The 23,115-nt window shown below is 43.8% G+C and overlaps 1 pseudogene; it reads left to right on the top strand.

Annotated features, from left to right (window-relative positions):
- LOC136168512 (antigen WC1.1-like) overlaps positions 1–23,115 on the top strand; it is a 52,994-nt pseudogene that overhangs the window by 8,359 nt on the left and 21,520 nt on the right.

Genomic DNA, 23,115 nt, shown 5'->3' with positions numbered 1-23,115 from the left:
TTAGAGCCTGTTACCCTAGCCCTCTGTTCCTGAGCTGGATGAGATGCTCTCTATGGAAGGAGAGGGAGGATTCCTCCCTGGATCCCAGGCTATGAGCTGTAACTGAGACAGGGAAGCTGGGCCCTGGTAGCCTTGGGCACATCTACAGGGAGGGCAGCATCCAGAGTCTCTGAAGGCCTGTCCTCGGTGGTGTCCCTGGAGCTGGTTCTACAGGTTCCTGAGAAACACCTGGTGCCTCCCTTCCTGCTCCAGGTTCAGTGATGGCACATTGGGAGCTTTGAGTTGGCCATTGTAGGGATATTTATACCACAGATGTCAAGAAATGCTACTCACAGGGATTTTTTCCTCTCGGACAACTCATTTTTAAATACTTTTCAGCATACCACTACATGTTCTCCTAAAATCTCTCCTGTGTCCCGTGTCTGTGTCTGTCTTGCAGCTCTGGAGCTGAGGCTGAAGGATGGAGCCCACAGGTGTGAGGGGAGAGTGGAAGTGAAGCACCACGGAGAATGGGGCACAGTGGATGTTCAGTACTGGTTTCTGGAGGATGCAAATATGTTGTGCAGACACCTGGAATGTGGAGTTGCCGTTGATGCTCCCAGAGGGTCTTATTTTGGACCAAGACTTGGGGCTATTTGGTATTTCTATCTTTCCTGCAACAGGACAGAGCCTGAATCAACTTTGAGTGTCAATAACTGTGTTCAACCTGATTTTAAAAACTATACTCATATCTTGTCTCGGATATTGGAGTAGTCTGCTCAGGTAAGTCCTGTCTGGTTTGAGAGGGGATATCCAGCAGGAAAGACCTCAGTCTCATTCCCAGAATGATCATGGGAAAATCAGATCATAGACTTTATTTTTTTTAATTTATTTTTATTAGTTGGAGGCTAATTACTTTACAATATTGTAGTGGTTTTTGTCATACATTGACATGAATCAGCCATGGATTTACATGTGTTCCCCATCCTGAACCCCCCTCCCACCTCCCTCCCCACCCCATCCCTCTGGGTCATCCCAGTGCACCAGCCCCGAGCGCTTGTCTCATGCATCCAACCTGGACTGGTGATCTGTCTCACACTTGATAATATACATGTTTCAATGCTGTTCTCTCAGATCATCCCACCCTCGCCTTCTCCCATAGAATCCCAAGGTCTGTTCTATACATCTGTGTCTCTTTTTCTGTCTTGCATATAGGGTTATCGTTACCATCTTTCTATATTCCATATATATGCGTTAGTATACTGTATTGGTGTTTATCTTTCTGGCTCACTTCACTCTATATAATGGGCTCCAGTTTCATCCATCTAATTAGAACTGATTCAAATGTACTCTTTTTAATGGCTGAGTAATATTCCATTGTGTATATGTACCATAGCTTTCTTTTTTTTTTTTATTTTATTTTTTTTATTAGTTGGAGGCTAATTACTTCACAACATTTCAGTGGGTTTTGTCATACATTGATATGAATCAGCCATAGAGTTACACGTATTCCCCATCCCGATCCCCCCCACCACCTCCCTCTCCACCCGATTCCTCTGGGTCTCCCCAGTGCACCAGGCCCGAGCACTTGTCTCATGCATCCCACTTGGGCTGGTGATCTGTTTCACCATAGATAATATACATGCTGTTCTTTCGAAACATCCCACCCTCACCTTCTCCCACAGAGTTCAAAAGTCTGTTCTATACTTCTATGTCTCTTTTTCTGTTTTGCATATAGGGTTATCATTACCATCTTTCTAAATTCCATATATATGTGTTAGTATGCTGTAATGTTCTTTATCTTTCTGGCTTACTTCACTCTGTATAATGGGCTCCAGGTTCATCCATCTCATTAGAACTGATTCAAATGAATTCTTTTTAACGGCTGAGTAATATTCCATGGTGTATATGTACCACAGCTTCCTTATCCATTCGTCTGCTGATGGGCATCTAGGTTGCTTCCATGTCCTGGCTATTATAAACAGTGCTGCGATGAACATTGGGGTGCACGTGTCCCTTTCAGATCTGGTTTCCTCAGTGTGTATGCCCAGGAGTGGTATTGTTGGGTCATAGTACCATAGCTTTCTTATCCATTCGTCTGCTGATGGTCGTCTAGGTTGCTTCCATGTCCTGGCTATTATAAACAGAGATCACAGACTTTAGAGTGTCTTTGGGGGAAGACTCTGGTCACAGTGGTTGGAACCACAGTGGATCAGTGGTTCCTGGATCATTAGGTCCTCAAGAGAGTGTAAGGGCTTGTTTGGCCCTGGACAGTATAAGACTTCAGACCTGTGGACAGTTGGACTCTTCATATCTCTATGATGTGTCATAAGAGTCAGGGAGGTGAGGTCAAGTGTTACAAACAAGTACATATGGTCAGTCAGGTTTGGTCACAAGAGAGGACATAAGAGAAGGCCAGGCGCACATAGTTTATTATGCCCTCTGATCTTAGAGGAACAGAGTCACCAAAGGCATGAGGGGATCATGTCAGGGAGACTGCAAGGGAGCTGGCTCAAGAAAACATGAGGAGCCAAAAGAAAGAGTCACACAGACAAGTGACAAGTGATAACACTGGGCTCAGGGTGCAGTTACACAAGGAAAAGGCCCGAGGGTATTTCACTGGTTCATTTGAACGTCGCTAGACACATTCAGGGGAAGAAGGAGGATTTGTGGCAGCAGCTAGAGTCATCTTACAGGTGCACCTGGTCACATGGGTGAGGAGCTCACATCCCATTAATGGGGGTGTTGACACAACAGGGAAACATGACTAGCAAAACAGGTACTAAGGGCAGTGAGGCTAAGAGGACCTGAATGACTCATAAGATGTGTTCAGTACCAAGTGTGTTTGACCTGTGTCAGGGTGGAGGCAGTAAAGACAGCAGTGAAACTAGGATTTGACGAGTCATCACAGTATCTTCCAGAGATGTTTCCAGTTGTTGCCACAATGGTGGAAGAGACACCGTAGACATTATTCCCATTTGACCAGGTGGACTAGAGGAAAATCAGGTATCACAGTGAATTCCTAATGTAGTTGGTTGAGTCTTTGAAAATGTTTAACCATCTGGTGGGTGGTACAGGGGGAGCCCTGAGAACATCTGCAGTAGGTTTCTAGCAGCTCATAGTCAATCAGTTCTTTTGGGGATGATCTCTACAAAAGTGATTTTTCCAGTCTCACCTTCAGCAGATCTTTGGTGATACTTGTTGAGACCCCTTAAGGAAAGAATTACTTTCATTTTTAAGTTACTTTGAAGTATGGATGACATACAAAAAGCGGTACATATTTAATGTATACAACTTGAAACTTAGGGAGGTAAGTATACATCTGTGATGTATGATGCGTGCTATTCATCACTGCAAATATTTTCTTCTGTTATTATTAAAAATAATTAATTTCAAGGGGCATTTGAATTTCAGAAAGAAATTCTTCTTTTAAGAAAACCTGTTTTCTGGCATTTCAAGTAACATTCTTTATTGTCATAATGCCCTAATCATGATTCCAACTACAGGTAAACTGGTGGAAACACTATAGCAGCCTCTGTAATCAGCTTGTAAATGAAAATGGAGTGTTCAATGTTTGAACTTTGTGAGATATTGAAGCCTCTAATATTATTTTTTTAAGAAAAATGCTGTTTTGTTGGGCTTGCCAGGTGGCGCTAGTAGTAAAGGATCTGCCTGTCAATGCAGGAGACATAAGAGATATGGGTTCGATCCCTGGGTCAGGAAGATCCCCTGGAGCAGGAAATGGCAACCCACTCCAGTATTCTTGTGTGGAGAAGCCCATGGACAGAGGAGCCTTGTGGGCTACAGTCCATGGGGTCCCAAAGAGTTGGACATGACTGAAGCGACTTAGCATGCAGGCATGTAATGTCTAGATATTAATTTCTGGTTAAGATACACTTGAAAATTAAAAGGGTGCTCTCACATTTAAACCTTGATAACAGTTTTTACTCCCTAACACTGCTTTACTTCAGGCTTTCACATATTTATGAACTGTTCTGTTTTTTTTTTTTTTTTTTCTGCTAATCTCTTCGTCAGTTTTATCTCACTGGTCTATCCCTTCTATATTTTCAGGAATATGTTTTAGTGATGTTTGAGTGAAGGTAGGCCAAAGTGGTGATGCAGAAGCAGTAAGAAGAGAATAGCATGCCTGTTCAATTATCTAACTGAAATTGAAGTCTTGGAGTTTCTTCTTCTCAATTTTAAGAAAGTGGAAGTGAAAGAGAGCTTCATCCCCTTTACTGGATTGTTGGAAGTGAAGTACTATGTTTAGGAGAAATCCAGAGTAGAAACAATGACACTGAGAAGAATGTAGAGGAGCTTGCATGAAATACAGAGAGGACTTCAAGAGGTTCAGGAGAAGGATTTGGGAGGGGCTTCACACTTTCACTTTCACAAACTGAGGACTGTGGTGCTGAAGTACAAAATGGTGAGGAGATGAAGATGCAAGGATTGCAGGAAGAGAGGCTGGGGATCAACATCCAGGTCAACTCCCACATCCACCACAGCCTCTGCGTTACACTTCCCTCCTGCTCTCATTCCTTCCTGCCCTCTCTGCCTTTAGTTTGATGTGGGAGTCGTTTCTGAGCTCCATGGAAGAGCTGGCATTTCAAGGCTGCAATTTTCTTTGTGGGAAGTTTTTGTAGTAAGGATTCTATTTCTTTAACAAATACAGGACTGCTCAGATTTTCCAATTTTTGTGCTATCAAATTTTGGTAGTTGTATTTTCAAGTAGTTTTAAAGGACTCAGACAAGTTTTCAAATTAGGATAAAATTTTGTTTATATCTCATATCATTTAAATATTGGTAAAATCTATAAGGGTTTCCCTGGTGGCTCAGCCAGTAAAGAATCTGCCTGCAGTGCCGGAGACCTGGCTTTGATCCCTGGTTTGGAAGATCCCCTAGAGAAGGGAATGACAATCCACTCCAGTATTCTTGCCTGGGGAATCTTATGGACAGAGGAGTCTGGTGGGCTACAGTCCATGGGGGTCACAAAGAGTCGGACATGACTCAGGGACTAACACTTCAAATTCAAAGGTCTATAATGTTAACCCCCTTTTCATTTATGGTGGTATTAAATTTGTGTATTCTCTCTTTTTTTTCTCGATTGATTTTTTTTTTTTTGCTAAAGGATTATCAGTTTTATTATCCTTTCAAAAAATTATCAATTGACTATCGATTTTATTTTTTGTGTATGTTTCCTATTTCATTGATTTTTGTTAGTTTCTATTCTTCTCTTTTGTTTTGATTTCCCGTAGATTCTTGAGATGGAATCTTAGATCATTTGCTCTCAGTTTTATTTTCTATTATAGTGTAGGTATCAAGGAAGCATCAAAGCTATAAGTTTTCTTTTAAACACTGTATCAGTTGCATCACACTGATTTTGAAGCTACATAATTTCTTTTGTATTTTATCATTGTGAAATGTTCCTTTTTTCTCTCTGAATATATTCTTTGTTCCATAGTCTTACTTTGTACAATATTAACATAGATAGTATAGCTTTCTCTGATCAGTGTTTTCATGGTTTTTCTTTTTTGACCTCTATAATATGTTTTCGTGTTTATATTATGTTTGTTTTTGTATACAATGTATGATTTTGTCTTACTTTTGCCTAGTCTGATTATCTTGCTTTTATTTGGAATGTTTAAATTATTTAAATTTAATATAATCATTTGTATAGCTGGGTTTACATTTACTAACTTGCTGTTTGTGTTGTGTTTTCTCTGTTCTTATTTTAATCTTTAATTGGGTGTTTTTAATATTTTATTTTATATACTTTATTGGTGTATTAGCTATGCTTCTTTTTGCAGAGTTTACCATAATGTTGAAATTATTACTCTTTAATCACATTTTTCTTTAAATTATATCATGTCTCTTATTATATAATGTAAGACCTTGCTATAGCATACATCTATTTCCCTATTCTTATTATTTGTCCTACTTTGTCACACATTCTACTTGTAAATATATTATTAATTTTGTAATATAATGCAATTGTTTTTGTCTCAAATATTCTAGTCTTTTAAAAATGAGAAAAAGATTTTAAAATATTTACTTGCAGAATTATCATTTAGAACCATTCTTGTAGCTTTGGGGAGATTCAAGTTTTCTTTTATTTTTAATTTCCTTTAACTTTTAGACTGTTAGATAACATTTTTGTGTAGTATAAGTCTGGTGGCCTCAAATTCCATCATCTTTTATTCATCTGAAAATACTTTTTCTTTCAGTTTTGAAAGTAATTTTCAAAAGTGTCTGAATTCTAAGTTAATATTCCCCTCCCACGCCCCCTCCCCCGTACTTTAAAGATGTTTTTGCATTATTGTTTGGCTTGTATTACTTCAAACAAGAAGTCAGTAATACTTAAAATTTTCCCCCTGTACATAGTATGTCAATTTTTCCTGACTACTTTTAAGATTTGTTTTTGTTTATGAGTGGATTTCAGCAGTATATTATCAAGTGCCCTAGGTGGTTTTGTTTATGCTCATCTTGCTTGAGGTTTGTTTAGCCTCTAGGATCAAGGGGCTTATAAGTGGGTTCATTAAATTTGGAAAAATTCCATCTATCATTGTAAAATATTTTTTTCTATTCATACCTTACGCTAAATCTCCAAATAACATGTTACATGGTCTGATATTATCCTGCATGCCACTAATTTTCCACTCATATTTTTCTGCCTTTTTTATCTGTCTATTTCAATTTGGATAGTCAATTGCTATGTACCAAATTTCCAGTTCTTTGATTCTGCAATGTCTAGCTTCTCATTGAGTTAATCCAGACAATTTTTCATTCCAGATATTGTATTTTCCATTTTGGAAGCTCCATTTGCTTATTTTTTTTCTAGTTTTTTTCGTCTACTTTGTTTTTATACCTCGCTGTGTGTGCTAATTGCTCAGTTGTGTCTGACTTTTTCAGTTCGGTTCAGTTCAGTTGATTAGTTGTGTCCGACTCTGCAACCCCATGAACTGAAGCACGCCAGGCCTCCCTGTCCTTCATCATCTCCTGCAGCTTGCTCAAGCTCGTATCCACTGAGTCAGTGATGCCATCCAATCATCTCATCCTCTGTCGTCCCCTTCCCTTCCCGCCTTCAATCTTTCTCAGCATCAGGGTCTCTTCCAATGAGTCAGTTCTTTGCATCAGGTGGTCAAAGTATTGGAATTTCAGCTTCAGCATCAGTCCTTCCAATGAATGCTCAGGACTGATTTCCTTTAGAATGGACTGGTTGGATCTCCTTGCAGTCCAAGAGACTCTCAAGTGTCTTCTCCAACACCACAGTTCAAAAGTATCAATTCTTCAGCGCTCAGCTTTTCTTATAGTCCAACTCTCACATCCATACATGACTACTGGAAAAACCATAGTTTTGACTAGATGGACCTTTGCTGGCAAAATCATGACTCTGTTTTTTAATATGCTGTCTGCTGCTGCTAAGTCGCTTCAGTCGTGTCTGACTCTGTGCGACCCTATGGACAGCAGACCACCAGGCTTCTCTGTCCAAGGGTTTCTCTAGGCAAGAATACTGGAGTGGGTTGCCATTTCCTTCTCCCAATATGCTGTCTAGGTTGGTCATAACTTTTCTTCTAAAGAGCAAATGTCTTAATTTCATGGCTGCGGTCACCATCTGCAGTGATATTTTAGCCCCCCAAAATAAAGTCTGTCACTGTTTCCACATCTATTTGCTATGAAGTGATGGGACGAGATGCCATGATCTTACTTTTCTGAATGTTCAGCTTTAAGGCAAATTTTTCACTCTCCTCTTTCACCTTCATCAAGAGCCTCTTTAGTTCTTCTTCACTTTCTGCCGTAAGGGTGGTATCATCTGCATATCTGAGGTTATTGATATTTCTCCTGGCAATCTCGATTGCAGTTTGTGCTTCACTCAGTCCAGCATTTCTCATGATGTATTCTGCATATAAGTTAAATAAGCAGGGTGACAATATACAGCCTTGACATACTCCTTTCCCAATTTGGAACCAGCCTGTTGTTCCATGTCCAGTTCTAGCTGTTGCTTCCTGACCTGCACACAGATTTCTCAAAAGGCAGGTCAGGTGGTCTGGTATTCCCATCTCTTGAAGAATTTTCCACAGTTTGTTGTGATCCACACAATTAAAGGCTTTGGCATAGTCAATAAAGCAGAAGTAGATGTTTTTCTGGAACTCTCTTGCTTTTTCAATGATCCAGTGGATTTTGGCAATTGGATCTCTGGTTCTTCTGCCTTTTCTAAATCCATCTGGAATTTCACGATTAACAAACTGTTGAAGCCTGGCTTGGAGAATTTTGCGCATTATCTTGCTAGCTTGTGAGATGAGTGCAATTGTGTGGCAATTTGAGCATTCTTTGCCATTGCCTTTCTTTGGGATTGGAATGAAAACTGACCTTTTGTCTGACTCTGTGCAACCCCATGGATTGTAGCCCTCCAGGCTCCTCTGTCCATGGGATTTGCCAGGCTGGAATAGTGGAGTGGGTAGCTATTCCCTTCTCCAGGGGATCTTCCCAACCCAGGGATAGAATCTAGGTCTCCTGCATTGCAGGCAGATTCTTCACTTTCTGAGGGCTTCCCTGATAGCTCAGTTGGTAAAGAATCTGCCTGCAATGCAGGAGACCCTGGTCTGATACCTGGGTTGGGAAGATTTTCTAGAGAAAGGATAGACTACCCATTCCAGTATTCTGGGCGTCCCTTGTGGCTCAGCTGGTAAAGAATCTGCCTCCAGTACGGGATACCTGGGTTCGATCCCTGGGTTGGGAAGATCCCCTGAAGAAGGGAAAGGCTACCCACTCCAGTATTCTGGTCTGGAGAATTCCATGGACCATATAGTCCATGGGATTGCAAAGAGCTGGACATGACTGAGCGACTTTCACTTCACTTCTCTACCTTCTGAGCCACCAGAAAAGCCCAAGGTATATTTATATTAGAGGTTTAAAGACCTTGTCAGCCAATTCAATCATCTCTGTAATTTCTGAATTTGCTTTTAATGATTTACCATTTTACAGGTTATATTTTTCTTTTTAGAAGTCTAGTAGTTTTTTGACTGGATGCCAGACATTGCTAGGCAGTCTTATACCAGAAAGAATTGTTGTTCAATTGCTAAGACATGTCTAACTCTTTGTGGCCCCAAAGATTGCAGTATGCCAGGCCCCCCTGTCCTTCTCTATTTCTCAGAGCTTGCTCGGATTCATGTCCATTGAATCGGTGATGCTATCTAACCATCTCATCCTCTGCCAGCCCCATCTCCTTTTGCCTTCAATCTTTCCCAGCATCAGGGTCTTTTACAGTTAGTTGGCTTTTAGCATCAGGTGGCCAAAGTACTGAAGCTTCATCTTCAGCATCAGTCCTTCCAATGAATATTCAGGGCTCATTTCCTTTAGGATTGACTGATTTGATCTTTTTGTAGTCCAAGGGACTCTCAAGAATCTTCTCTAGAGCCACAACTCAAAAGCATCAGTTCTTTTTGATGTTCAGCCTTCTTTATGGTCCCAGGCTCACATCAGTACTTGATTTGTTCCTCTAACAAGACAATTTGAAATAACCTATCCTTAAGTTTGCTGATCCTTTGTTTTGCATGATATAGTTTGCTTGAGGCACTCTGTTGAATTTTTCAGTTCAGTTTTTGTATCCCTGACTTCCAGAAATTCTGTCTGGTTTCCTTTTGTGTTTTCTGTTTTTCAGTATATGTGTTGCCAAAGTAAGCACTGTGTTTCTATTTTTTCTATTAAACTTGGCCATTTGTTCATGTACTCTTTTCCTGATGGTACTTGATTGTCTGTTTGTGTTCACTTATAGTCACTGAGTTTAATACAATTATTTTAAATTTTTTTGTCAAGCAGTTCATAAATTTTCATTTTTTCAGGGTAGGTTGCTGGAGATTTACTGGTTTCCTTAAGTGGTATCATATCTTCCAGGTTCTTTATGATCTGTAGGCTTGCATTAGTGAGTGTGCATTTGAAGGAACAGACACTTCTAGAATGTGCAGACTGATTTCAACAAATAAAGATCTACTGCCTTGTCCTTGAACAGATAGGACTGCCCCTGGTCTTGTGGTTCAGCGAAGCTGGAGTCAGGTTATGTGGCTGCTGCTGGGACTGCGGTTGTGTCTCTGGTCATTGGCCCTGTTGGCAGGTGCATGGATAGGTGTGGCTTCCTCTGGGTGCTGAGGTGGACAGGATTGCCTCCCTAGTGTGCTAAAGTGAGGCAGAGCCTAAGTCTCAGGGTGCACTAGAATCTGCACTCACACTTACGTCCACAGTTGACAATCCTGTTGTCAGGGATGCCAAGTGGTGTGACTCCTTCTAGATGTCTGGGCAGACAGGACTGCCCAGGACCATGGTGGTGCAGGGTTGGCGCCACATCAGGGAGCAGTTTCTGAGTCAGTACTGTCTGAAGTTGGCAGGCATGTTGCTGGGGGCACACTGTTTCTGCGGGAGAATGAGGGTTGGGGAACCTCCGTTCTTGTCATCTCACTGATGTCAGATATAAATACAATTAGTACAATGATAGAATTAAAATCAACTAATATCACTCCTTAGCATTTTCTATAATGCCTGTCTCAGAAGAAAAACCTGTGTTAGGCGCTTTCTGGCAAACTCAGTGTAAACTTACACTCTTGTAAACTCCTGTAAACTTCAACTCAGAACTCACTCTCTCCCAGGTTATTGACAAATCCCAGGTTTTCACGAGAAATATTTAAGACCACCCCTTGTCTCTCCTGTGACTCTCTGAGCTTACTTAACATAACAGATTCAACTTTTCCCCCATTTAGATAATCTGAGAAATTCTTGGAATATTTTGCCTTCAAAAATTCTCAGAAAAATAAAATTCAGTACCATAAAAATGGATTAGTTATTATGTCAGTATTTCTTCTCTTGGGCCATCATCCGTCTACAGGTTGGCATGCACACATGGATCTAGCCTATGCTTTTCTCTACCTCAAGCCACTTGAGGAGTGGCTCATGGGGGAGAAAACTGATCAGATTATTAGCCACACAAGTCTTAGGAAAGCTTTCTAACTTTGTCTAGACTGCAGGTCTCTACTGTCTTATAGCCATTTTGCTCTGGATTAGTTCTGTTCTTCATGTCTCTATACTCAAGTTTGAGTGCCCACACATTATGCATTATATCTTTGGGCTCTATAGGTCCTAGGCTCCTAAATGAGAAATTTACTTCTCCAACCAATGCTAAAATATACATTCCTGGTGTTCAGCCATTACAGATGATCTGTCTTGGACCCTGTAGTTTCCTGGCCTCTAGATAAGGAATTCATATTTCTAATCAACGTCAAAGGGTACATTTTTGGGATTCAGTCATTCTAAGCTGACCCTGCTTCTGGGTTTCTTTTCAGAAACTTGCTCATGAAAATGCAACTCTGATAGTGACTTTTGAATTCTCTCTTTATGCTTCACTCCTGGAAAAGAAAAGCTTTCACATCATTGCCTGTGACATATTGTTTCCAATTGTCAAGTCAGGATCATGAACACTTACTGGGTTTGTTGTTGTTTTTCTCTTAGGATTTGTGCATCTGGCTGGGGGGGATGGACCCTGCTCAGGGCGAGTAGAAGTATGTTCTGGAGAAGACTGGATCCCAGTGTCTGATGGGAACTTCACACTCCCCACTGCCCAGGTCATCTGTGCAGAGCTGGTATGTGGCAAAGCTGTGTCTGTCCTAGTACACGTGCCCTTCAGAGAGTCAGATGGCCGGGTCTGGGCTGAAGAGTTCAGCTGTAAAGGGAAGGAGCCTGAGCCCTGGTCCTGCCCCAGAGTGCCCTGTCCAGGGGTCACCTGTCACCACAGTGCAGCTGCTCAGGTTGTCTGTTCAGGTGAGATGCAGATCAGGACTTTAACTTCCCTACACACTCTGTTAAGGTGAGAAAACATGAGGTTTAGTTGAAATTTTGTCTTTTCCAACCAGCATACACAGAAGCTCAGCTCATGAAAAAGGTACCTCTCAGTGTGAGGGCCAAGTGGAGATGAATATTTCTGGATGATGGAGAGCACTTTGTGCCTCCCACTGGAGTCGGGCCAATGCCAATGTTATTTGCTGTCAGCTCAGTTGTGGAGTTGCCATCTCCACCCCAAAAGGAGCAGAAGGAAATGATCAGCTCTGGAAAGCCCAATTTTACTGCTTGGGGAATGCGTCTTGTCAGGAGCTGCTGGGATGCAGCCAGTCCGTGACAAGGTCACGGGGCGAGAGAGGAACCTGCAAGGCAGCTCTTCCCCTTGGGTTTGTCCCAGGGGCCCAGTATGTCTCTTTCCTCTTTCTGTCTTACTGTTGTTGGGCTTTTTATTAATTTTTGGAAATGTAATATATAGTAATAAGGCCTCCCTGGAAAAGTCCAAGCCTATTTAGAAATGCTCATGACTGCTCTGGTTCAGGACACGACCATAAACATCAAGTCAAAAAGGAAGAGGCCACAGGCATAGTTTGGCTGCCTGCTTAAAAGATTATAATGTTCTAGATTAGAAAAGAGTAGAGGCATTTAGATTTAGAAGTAGATATACTGCTTCAGTTTACTTGCTCCTTGGTTGAGAGGGTTTTCATTATTGCTATTTCCTTGCTGCTATTTGTCCATTGTTTCCCCTTTTTTAAGCAACATGGAAGATTATGGGTATTTTTGTAGAGTTAGGAAATTGGGTACATAGGATTTCAATAAAAGATTTATGTCAACCAGCTTCACTGCCATTACCTCACTGTCAATAGAGGTGTTTTGCTGCTTCATAGTTAATCACTGTAGACTTTGTAATTTTAGGTAAAGAAAAATATCAGAGTTTTCACATGGTACTATTCTCAGAAATGTCAAACATGTTTGCGTAACCCTTCCCATGTATTGTTTTATTGTCTAAAGAATTCATACTATACCTGAAATTTGTGGAACATTGTTTTTGTTAGAGTGAAAATGTTAGACCATTGAGGCAAGAAGACTAATGTATGGGACATTTAAGAAAAACCCCTGTAATCGGAAATGTTCCAGATGAATGCATAGGGGAAAAACATGGGAAAGAAAAATGTTGACAGAAGCACGAAATCAATATCTGATGTAATATGTGGTGACTTAAGGGGGAGGTAACGTTCATTCTATAAAACCTGAGCTGTCCTAAAAATAAAAAAGCTTTTTCTTCCACACAACCTTCTATGTGTGTCTGTCCTCTTCCTTGCTGGCGCCACTCATCCCTTGGGTACTCCTGGACCCACTGGGACTGGACTCCAGCAGGTGGTGCCTGGACAGGGACCCAAAGGGTAAGTTGCTTAATATTGCATTCTCGGGGTGGCTAGGACTTCACCTAGGGTGCTGCAGACCCCTGTGCATAAGATAGGTAGGGTGAGACGGGTGAACAGTGAGATATTTATTAGAGATTTCCGAACATGGGTAACGGAGAATCTAAGGAAAGACAGTTATTTATTGATATAATTAAGCATTTATTAATGAAGAGGGGAACTAAGGTTGCAAAGCCTACTTTGTCATCATTCTTTTCTTTTGTACAAGAGCAATGCCCTTGGTTTCCTGAAGAGGGCTCCGTAACCATGGATACCTGGCATAAGGTGGGAGAAACACTTCAACAGTATTATTCATATCATGACCCTGAGGATATTCCAGCTGAAACTTTTTCTCTCTGGAATTTAATTAGGGATTTAATTGACCCTACCCCAGAGGTTGAATGCGTTCCAACTAAAAAAGATAATTTGGATTCCAAACAAGAAGGTTACAAAGAACTTAGGGAGATGATGGCTGCAGCATGCCTGAATGATGATGATCAATTGAGCCCTCAAGAGGAGGAAGATTTGGAGGAAGCTGCAGCTAGATATCATGATAAGGAGGGAGATTGGACTTTTTCTGTGGCAAAGCCTCAACCTAGGCCATGCACTCTTAAAAATTCTTTAAAGCCAGAGGTTTCTAAATCCAGTCCAAGACCTCCTAGACCACTTAGACCTCCTCCTGCTCCCCCATATGCTGGTAATGGAGCACCATACCCTTATAGGAGGCTGAAGGATTCTGATGAAGATCCTACTATTTCAGCATGCTCTCCAATAGTGTTTGATGAATTTGAGGATGAACCAGTCTGGGAGCCCTTGCCTATGAAGTTATTAAAAGAATTGAAACAGGCTTGCTCTATGTATGGGCCCCAGGCTCCATATACACAAACTCTGTTAGATGCTCTCGCTGCCAGATGGATGACACCTTATGATTGGGCTGTGGTTGCTAAGACTTGTCTTACAAGAAGTCAATACTTACTTTGGAGAACAGAGTATGAGGACTTGGCAAAAGAGCAAAGTGCAGCTAACAAACGGCATGGTATTAAAACAATAACATATGACATGCTAACTGGCAGTGGAAAATATGATAGTGCCAGGGATCAAATGAGATTAGACAAACAAGCCTTGGAACAAGCAACAGGGTGTGCTCTTAATGCCTGGAAAGGCCTGTCGCAGGGCTCAGATCACACCTCTCTCTTGGCAGGCATTAAGCAAAGGTCAGAAGAGCTTTATGAAGATTTTGTCTCTCGACTTTTGCTTTCAGTTAGGCGTGTTATTTCTAATCAAGAAGCTGCAGACATACTTATTCGTCAGCTGGCTTTTGAAAATGCAAATTCTACATGTCAGGCAATATTGAGACCAATAAGAAAGTCTGGAACTCTCACCGATTACATTAGGGCTTGTGCTGATGTTAGCCCTGCTATGATGCGGGGGATAGCTATTGCAGCAGCCCTGAAGGGAGAAGCATTCCTTCAGGTTGTTCAGAACATGGTGAGACCTCATAACAGAGGCACAAAGCCCCCAGGAGGGGTATGCTTTTCCTGTGGAAAAGGTGGGCATTTCAGCAGAAACTGTCCTCAAAAATCTGCGGGAGAAGGCATGACACCACCCAATGGTGCTCCTCCTGAAACTGTTCTCCCAAAGACTCTTTGTCCTCGCTGTCAAAAGGGACTTCACTGGGCAAAAGCTTGTAAATCAAAATTCCACAAAGATGGAACCCGTTTGGCACCCTCACGAGGAAATCCCGTTCAGAACCAGGGAAACGTCTTGCGGGGCCAGCCCCAGGCCCCGACAATGAGAGGGGCAACTTCTCTCAACCCGTTCATCCCCTTTGTTACATCTCAGAGCTCTGCCGAGCAACCCCAGGGAGCGCAGGATTGGACCTCCGTTCCACCGCCGCAACAATATTAACTCCTGATTCACCCGTGGTTAGAATACCAACGGGGGTTAAGGGACCCCTTCCAGAAGGAGTCATGGGAATTGTTTTGGAATGGAGTTCACTCTCTCTTCAAGGTCTTACTGTTATTCCCAGGATCATAGATTCAGATTATACTGGAGAAATACAGGTAATGATTTCTCCCCCCACTAAGACACAACAAATTCTTAAAGATCAAAGAATTGCCGAATTATTACTTTTGCCTTATTGTTCTGCTAGGTAGTTAGAATAGGGAAAAGGAGTCCAGAATGGCGGTGGCTAAAAGACCTGGAAGGGAAAAGCCTGCGAAAATAGAACAAAGGAAGGTCCGAGGACCAGAGTGGGAACCTCAGGTAAAACAAACAACACTCCTGGCTGGCCCAATTTACATAAGACAGGCCCAGGGACAGAGAAACATATAAAAAGAGGAGCCAAAGCCCTCTTCTCTCTCTCTCTCCCACGCGATGGGGCGTTCTTCTCTTTGCATCTTTGGGTCGATGTGCCCTCACCCTCGAAGATGGATTTTCCTGCTATTTAAATAAATAGAGCTGTAACACTGATTTATTTAAGAGCTATAACATGGTCTGTCCTCCGAGAGCTGTGACCCGCCAAGGGGCTTTAATGTCCATCTCTCCAAATTTTTGTTGTGATGAGACAAAGAACTGAGGAGCATACACTCGCCTGACATCTATGGTGCCGTGACTCGGGTTTAACCTGGCTGAAACAACCTCCGCGCGGTAGCGGAATGCGAGGAAAACCCAGCGCAGGGGAAGGCCCGTCATGCTGGAAGCCAGGGCAGTGAAAAACGAACTTAGCAGAAAGCCCACGCGGCTCAGTCTGATTCCAGAAGACCTCCGGTTAAGGTAGGAGGTCCTCGCTCCTATGGCTGGAGGGACATGCCTAACAAAATCTTAATTCCTTTACGATCTCTCATTTCTCATTTCCTTGGACCCCCCGCGAACAGGCGCGTGGCAGTGGGTGCAATTGAGGGACTCTGGAGAGGCTACCCTTCGGTATGTCCCAAAGACTTTATCTGCTGGGCCCCAGTAGCTGTTACCCAAGCCAGTGGGTGTTCTTCTGTCCCTACTCTTCTCTGTGCCAAGAATCAGGCCAATGGAAACTGTGAGCACCGGTCAGATATCTAGCAAATTTTCCAGTAGGCTATGAAGGGGATTCCTTGGCATGTTTTTCCCATTGCTTTTTCCTCTTTTCCTTCAGCTCTTTCTCCTGGGACTCGAGTCCGACAAAAACCCAGGATGCCTGGCTCAGGCTCTGAGGTCTTATTGCAAAAATTCAGTGAAAGACAAAGGGATAAGTGGGAGGTGGATTTGCTAGGATTCAGAGAGAAGCGCCCATTCTACAGGGTACGGCCATGGAATGTGGCCTAAGTTTAGGCATGGAAGTTTATATGCATGGAAGTTTATAATGAGCAGGAGGATCATACCAGCCATTGGGGAACCACCCACTCCTCTGTGTTTTGACAGTGCCTTGGAGCTGTTCTGCCACCTCTGGGTGCGTCTTTTGGCTTACAGATTGGGGATTAAGGTTTACTCAAATTTGACTTGTCATCTTGGACCTGATTGATTTTAATTGGTTTATGTTATGCCCTTGTGCTATGTCATTCTTTCAAAAGTTGTGCTCTGCCCCCCTTTCCCTCCGGTTTCATGCTCCTTCCCTCAGCACCATCCGGGCCCACAATATTGCCTCTATAATCTTCTAGAGGGATAACCAAAAAATAGCTGGCCTTGGGAGGGAAGAACTGTGTAATATCCAACCCCTTAGTCCTACCCAGCACTGGTCACGCTGGAGACCTTGGGGACACCCAAACTCCAGCCCAGGGGTCCCAGGACGTCATCACGCCTTGACCTGCCTAGGGATTTGGTCCTTGAAAGGTTGTCACACCTCAACCTGCTCGGGGATCCGCTAGTCCCAAGGGTCCCAGGAGGCTGTCACACCTCTACCTGTCCAGGGATTTGATCTCTAGGAGGCTGTCACGCCTCATCCTGCCTGGAGATCTGCATCCTGACCCGGGGACGCCTGGTTCTCAGGTTGCCACAGTACTGGGTAGGATAAGCTTTGAAAAACCTATTAGTCTTTTTCCTTTTCCTTTTCCTCCCTGTCATGACTGTCTTTCAGATGGGAAATAACCAATCCACTTCCCGGCAGACGCCCTTGAGATGCATCCTTGATAACTGGAACCTGTTCGATCCTCTAACTCTGAGGAGGAGTCATTTAAAATTCTTTTGTGCCACTGCGTGGCCACAGTATCCACTGGGGGACGAGGAACACTGGCCTGAGGATGGGACTTTAAATTACAATACCATCCTGCAATTAGAATTATTCTGCAAAAGACAAGGGAAGTGGACAGAGATTCCCTATGTCCAAATTTTCTTCAGACTGAGAGATATGAAGGAACTCTGTCTTAAGTATGGGATTGTTGTATGCCCTAAAAGTGAGCCCACTAGGCAAATGGTGTCAGGCACAGGCAACCAAGAGAAGGAACCCCCCCCCCCCCATGAAGGTTCACCTCCCACAGCTCCCGAGTTGCCTGGTGCTTCTTCCTTGTATCCAAGCGTGCCCCCATATCCGGGAGCACCCCCTCCACAAAAGCCAGCTCGAGTATGTCCCTTAGTTGAAACTGGAGGAGAATTCGGACCAACCCAAGTCCATAAACCCTTCTCCCTCTTAGAACTAAGACAGATCAAACAAGACCTGGGAAGCTATACAGATGACCCTGGCAAATATATAGATACCTCCCAACATATTACCTTGGCCTTTGACTTGAAGTGGAAGGACATCAAGGTCATATTTAGTCAAACTTTATCTGACCCTGAACATACTAGGGTCTTAAAGGAAGCCTGGAGGTATGCAAGAGGACTTCACATGTCAAGTGATAGATACCCAGTAGGGGAAACTGCAGTCCCCTCCTCCGATCCTAACTGGAGTTATAATAACCCTGAGTACATCTGGGAAAGGGATCATTTTCTAATCTGTGTAAAGGCAGGACTGAAAGCAGCTCAGCAAAAAGTAATTAGCTATGCCCGGGGCTCAGCAATAATTCAGGAGCCGAATGAGAACCCCATTGCCTTTCTAGAAAGGCTAAAAGAGGCCCTCCAAAAGTTTACCAATTTGGACCTAGACTCTTACGAGGGACAGGTGATTTTAAAAGACAAATTCCTGTCCCTATGTGCATCAGATAACAGAATTAAGTTACAACAGCTACAGAAGCAGGACTCTGCTGCTTCTTTAGGTGAGATGATCCAGACAGCCACCAATACCTTTTATAACAGAACAGGAGAAGGAGGTCAAGGCCCAGGAGAGGGAGAGAAAGAAAGCGACAAGGAATGCCCAGATACTGGCCGCCCTCCAGGGAAGCCCTATGGCACACCCCGAGCCCTTGAAGGACAAGGCACGGGGCAAATGCCTAATCTGTAGACAGGCGGGGCATTGGGCCAAAGAGTGTCCTAACCGTGACAAGTCTCCTAGGACGGCTTGCCACAAATGCCATCAACTGGGACACTGGGCAGCACTCTGCCCTCGGGACCCAAGAGCCTCAAGGTCAAGCGCCAAGCCTTCCCTCACGATGGTTCAAGAGGACTGAAGCGGCCCGCTGCAGCCAGCCCGCCTGTCACAGATAACCATCACGGGGCTGGAGCCAAGGGTGCAACTGGATGTGGCAGGTAGGTCCGAGAATTTCTTGGTTGACACAGGGGCTACCTACTCTGTCTTGATGTCCTACTCCGGAGGCTTCTCCTCCCAAACCTCTACCATTTTGGGTGCTACAGTAAAAGCAACTACTAAAAGATTCACCCAAGCACTTCTTTGTTGGTGGGATGGAACCAGTTTCTGTTGGTCCCTGAGTGTCCTACTCCCTTAATGGGAAGAGACATACTCACTAAACTGGGGACCACCCTTGTGATGGGAAGCTTTTCAGCCCCTAGGGCCCTACAGCTTCTGGTTACTACTAGAGAACTACTAAAGTCCTTCTCCAATAGAGAGGGACCAAAAACTATGGGAGGACAAAATCAACCCCCAGGTGTGGGACCAGGGGATTCCTGGATGAGCCCACCAAGACCTCAGGGGTTCAGAGATAGCCCCCACTTGTTTGGACAGGCCCTTAGCCGGGGTCTCCTAGATCTGGACCTGGGACCTAATGGGAAAATATTACAATATGTAGATGACCTACTAATCTGCTCTCCAGATGAGAAAAGTGCCCAACAACATGCAATTCAGGTTCTAAACTTTTTGGCAGAAAGGGGCTATAAAGTCTCCCGTGCTAAGGCACAGATGGTCGAGAAAAAGGTCACTTACCTGGGAGTTCAGATTACACATGGGTCCAGGAGGCTGTCCTCTGATCGGGTACAAGGAATCCTCCAGTTGCCCTCCCCCACGACTCAAAAACAATTGCGAGCTTTCCTGGGGCCAACTGGGTACTGTAGAATCTGGATACCCAACCATGGTCTAATTGCTCAGCCCTTACATAAAAGATTAAAGGGATGAGATGATTCAATCCCACTGATGTGGGGAACTCCTCAAAAGGAGGCAGAGGCTACACTAAAACAGGCCTTAATTCAGGCACCTGCCTTGAGGTTGCCAGACCCAAAAAAAGCATTCCAACTTTATGTCCATGAAAGAGAGGGAATAGCCTTGGGAGTGTTAGCCGAAAGGTTGGGATCTGAGCCCCAGCCTGTGCTTACTTATCCAAGAGACTTGATCCAACCACCCAAGGCAGGCCCCCCTGCCTTCGAAATCTTGCAGCTATTGCAATCATGATAGAAGATGCTTTAAAACTCTCCTTTGGATCAAACAACGGCTCAAAATCAAATCAATCAAAACTCTCCTTTGGGGGTAAACTAACTATTTTTACCAGCCACCAAGTAAAACAACTCCTAAATGGGAGAGGCCATTTATGGATGTCTGATCAAAGAATCCTCAGATATCAAGTAGTACTGATGGAAAATCCAGGCCTCGCTATATCCCCTTGTGAGGTTCTTAACCCAGCCACCCTCCTGCCTACCCCTGAGGGCTCTCTCCCCTTTCACTCCTGTCTAGAAACCTTGGACCACTGGACAAAACCCCAAGAGGGATTGTCAGAAGATCCTCTGACCAATCCTGAGGAAATCTGGTACACTGATGGAAGCAGCTTTGTCTTGGATGGAAAAAGAAGAGCCGGATATTCAGTAGTCTCCAATTTTGAGACCATAGCAACTAAGCCTCTGCCACCAGGTACTTCAGCCCAGTTAGCTGAGCTTATAGCCCTGACTCGAGCTTTAGAGCTGGGGAAAAAAAAAAAAAAAGAATAGCCATTTACACTGACCCCAAGTATGCCTTTCTGGTGCTACATGCACATGCAGCTATTTGGAAAGAAAAGGGCCACTTGACTACTCAAGGGTCCCCAATCAAATATGGTGATCAAATCCTTAGACTCCTAGAGGCAGTCCATCTGCTCACTGAGGTTTCAGTCTCCCACTGTAAAGGACACCAAAAAGGGAGCACAGAAGTGGCACGAGGGAACCAAGCAGCCGATCAGGCAGCAAAGAGAGCAGCATTACAGAACCATGACCTAATAGGGATTGCCACCTTAGTTCCACAGACTAATTTGCCAAAAACTCCTTCATATACTGAAGGTGAGACTCTTAAAGCTAAGAGTTAGGACTTTCAAGAAGATCATATGGGGTTGTTCCCAAAGGAGGGACTCCTTTTTCTGCCTGGGAACCTCCAATGAAAGTTGCTTAACTCCCTACATGCCACCTCTCATTTAGGAGAAAAGGCCTTCCAAAGATTAATAGAAAGGTCTTTCAGAGGAACAAGCTTCCAAACAACTATAAGACAAGTGGTCTCCTCTTGTCCCACTTGGCAATTAAACAACCCCCAAGGAGCTCAAAGACCCCAGCTGACCCAGCCTGTCCAACGACGTGGGGCCTATCCAGGAGAGGACTGGCAGATGGACTTCACCCAGATGCCAGTTTCTCAAGGGTATAAATACCTATTAGTCATGATAGGTATTTATCATGACACATTCACAGGATAGATTGAAGGCTTTCCCATCCAGACTGAGAAGGCTGACGAGGTAGTGAAAAAACTACTCCATGAAATCATTCCAAGATTTGGCCTGCCCAGGTCATTACAAAGTGACAATGGGACATCATTTACTTCTAAGATCACCCAAGGAGTCTCTAAAGCATTGGGCATTACTTATTATCTCCATTGTGTCTGGAGGCCTCAGTCTTCAGGAAAAGTAGAAAGAGCCAACCAATTCTTAAAATCAGCGATAAAAAAGATAACCCAAGAGACCTCCCTGGGATGGAAGGAGGCTTTACCAATAGCTCTCCTCCGTACCCGTATTGCCCCTAAGGAACAGGTTGGTTTTAGTTCTTATGAGATGCGATATGGGAGACCTTTTGTTTATGTCAATGACCTCTCCCTAGATCCAGAAATTCAGACCCTCCAGTCTTATACCATGGCCATTGGGCAGTTCTAACAGGATATACGCTTGTGGGGTATGAACCAGGACCCAAAAGACTCCAAGGAGTCACCACTATATGCTCCAGGGACTCAAGTACTAATTAAAGTCTGGAAAGATGGGTCCCCAAAGGCTCAAGTCCAGCCCACATGGAAGGGCCCCTACCCTGTAATACTTTCTACTCCCACAGCAGTCAAGGTACCAGGACATGGCTCCTGGATTCACTACTCACGAGTCAAGCCATGGAAGAAAACAGAAGAAGACACTCAATACACCTGTGAGCCCCTGGGAGATCTCAGATACCTATTCAGAACTACAAATGAGTGCCATTCTAATAAACAACCCCAAAATCTGGTCTCTGGGGATAAGATTTCTCAAGACAGCTCTAAAGAGCCAACACAGCTTGACAGAAATAATACTCCAAAACAGACAGGAGATAGATCTTCTGATCTCTGAACAAGGAGAGACTTGAGCCATCCTGGTGATGTAAATTTAAAATTGGCTAATACCCTTACTAGTCCTTGTTATGCCATATTGATGCTGCTTATGATTGTTCCATGTACTGTCAATTGTCTAACCTGTCTTGTCTCTGCCCAGGTCAAGCTGCAACATGCAGTGCCAGTTCAACAAAGATACAAAACTACAGCCGACCATGGAAAATATCACTCACCCTTAGGTGGACACCGCGAGGACTCTGAGGCTTGAGACTAGCAAGAGGGAGAGGCCCAATGCCCCTCGCCGTCCCAGTTCAGCAGGAAGTAGCCAGAGAGACCTCGACGCCCCTATTCCCAAAGAATTGGGCCTCTCATCTCCTGAGGGGGGAATGTTAGGTAGTTAGAATAGGGAAAAGGAGTCCAGAATGGTGGTGGCTAAAAGACCTGGAAGGGAAAGCCCGTGAAAATAGAGCAAAGGAAGGTCCGAGGACCAGAGTGAGAACCTCAGGTAAAACAAACAACACTCCTGGCTGGCCCAATTTACAAAAGACAGGCCCAGGGACAGAGAAACATATAAAAAGAGGAGCCAAAGCCCTCTTCTCTCTCTCTCTCCCACGCGATGGGGCACTCTTCTCTTCGCGTCTTTGGGTCAACGTGCCCTCATGCCTCGAAGATGGATTTTCCTGCTATTTAAATAAACAGAGCTGTAACACTGAGCTGTAACACTGATTTATTTAAGAGCTGTAACACGGTCTGTCCTCCGAGAGCTGTGACCCGCCAAGGGGCTTTAATGTCTGTCACTCCAAATTTTTGTTGTGATGAGACAAAGAACCGAGGAGCATACACTCGCCTGACAGTTCTATGGGGTCCACAGCCATACAGGCAGATAGGGGAAACAAAGGATTTGGCTTTGGTGACCTTGTATTCTGGGTACAAGAAATTACCCAGAAAAGACCTATGGAAACATTAAAGGTTAATGGTAAAAACGCGGTAAGATTGCTAGACACTGGAGCAGACATTTCCTGCATAGCTGGCAGAGACTGGCCTAATTCTTGGCCCACAAAAACCACGGCTAATGAACTTGTGGGT

Source organism: Muntiacus reevesi, chromosome 1 (assembly GCF_963930625.1).
Source record: "Muntiacus reevesi chromosome 1, mMunRee1.1, whole genome shotgun sequence".
Classification (NCBI taxonomy): Eukaryota; Metazoa; Chordata; class Mammalia; order Artiodactyla; family Cervidae; genus Muntiacus; species Muntiacus reevesi.
Note: the sequence above shows the minus strand (reverse complement) of the source record. Positions and strands in the feature narration are given on the sequence as shown.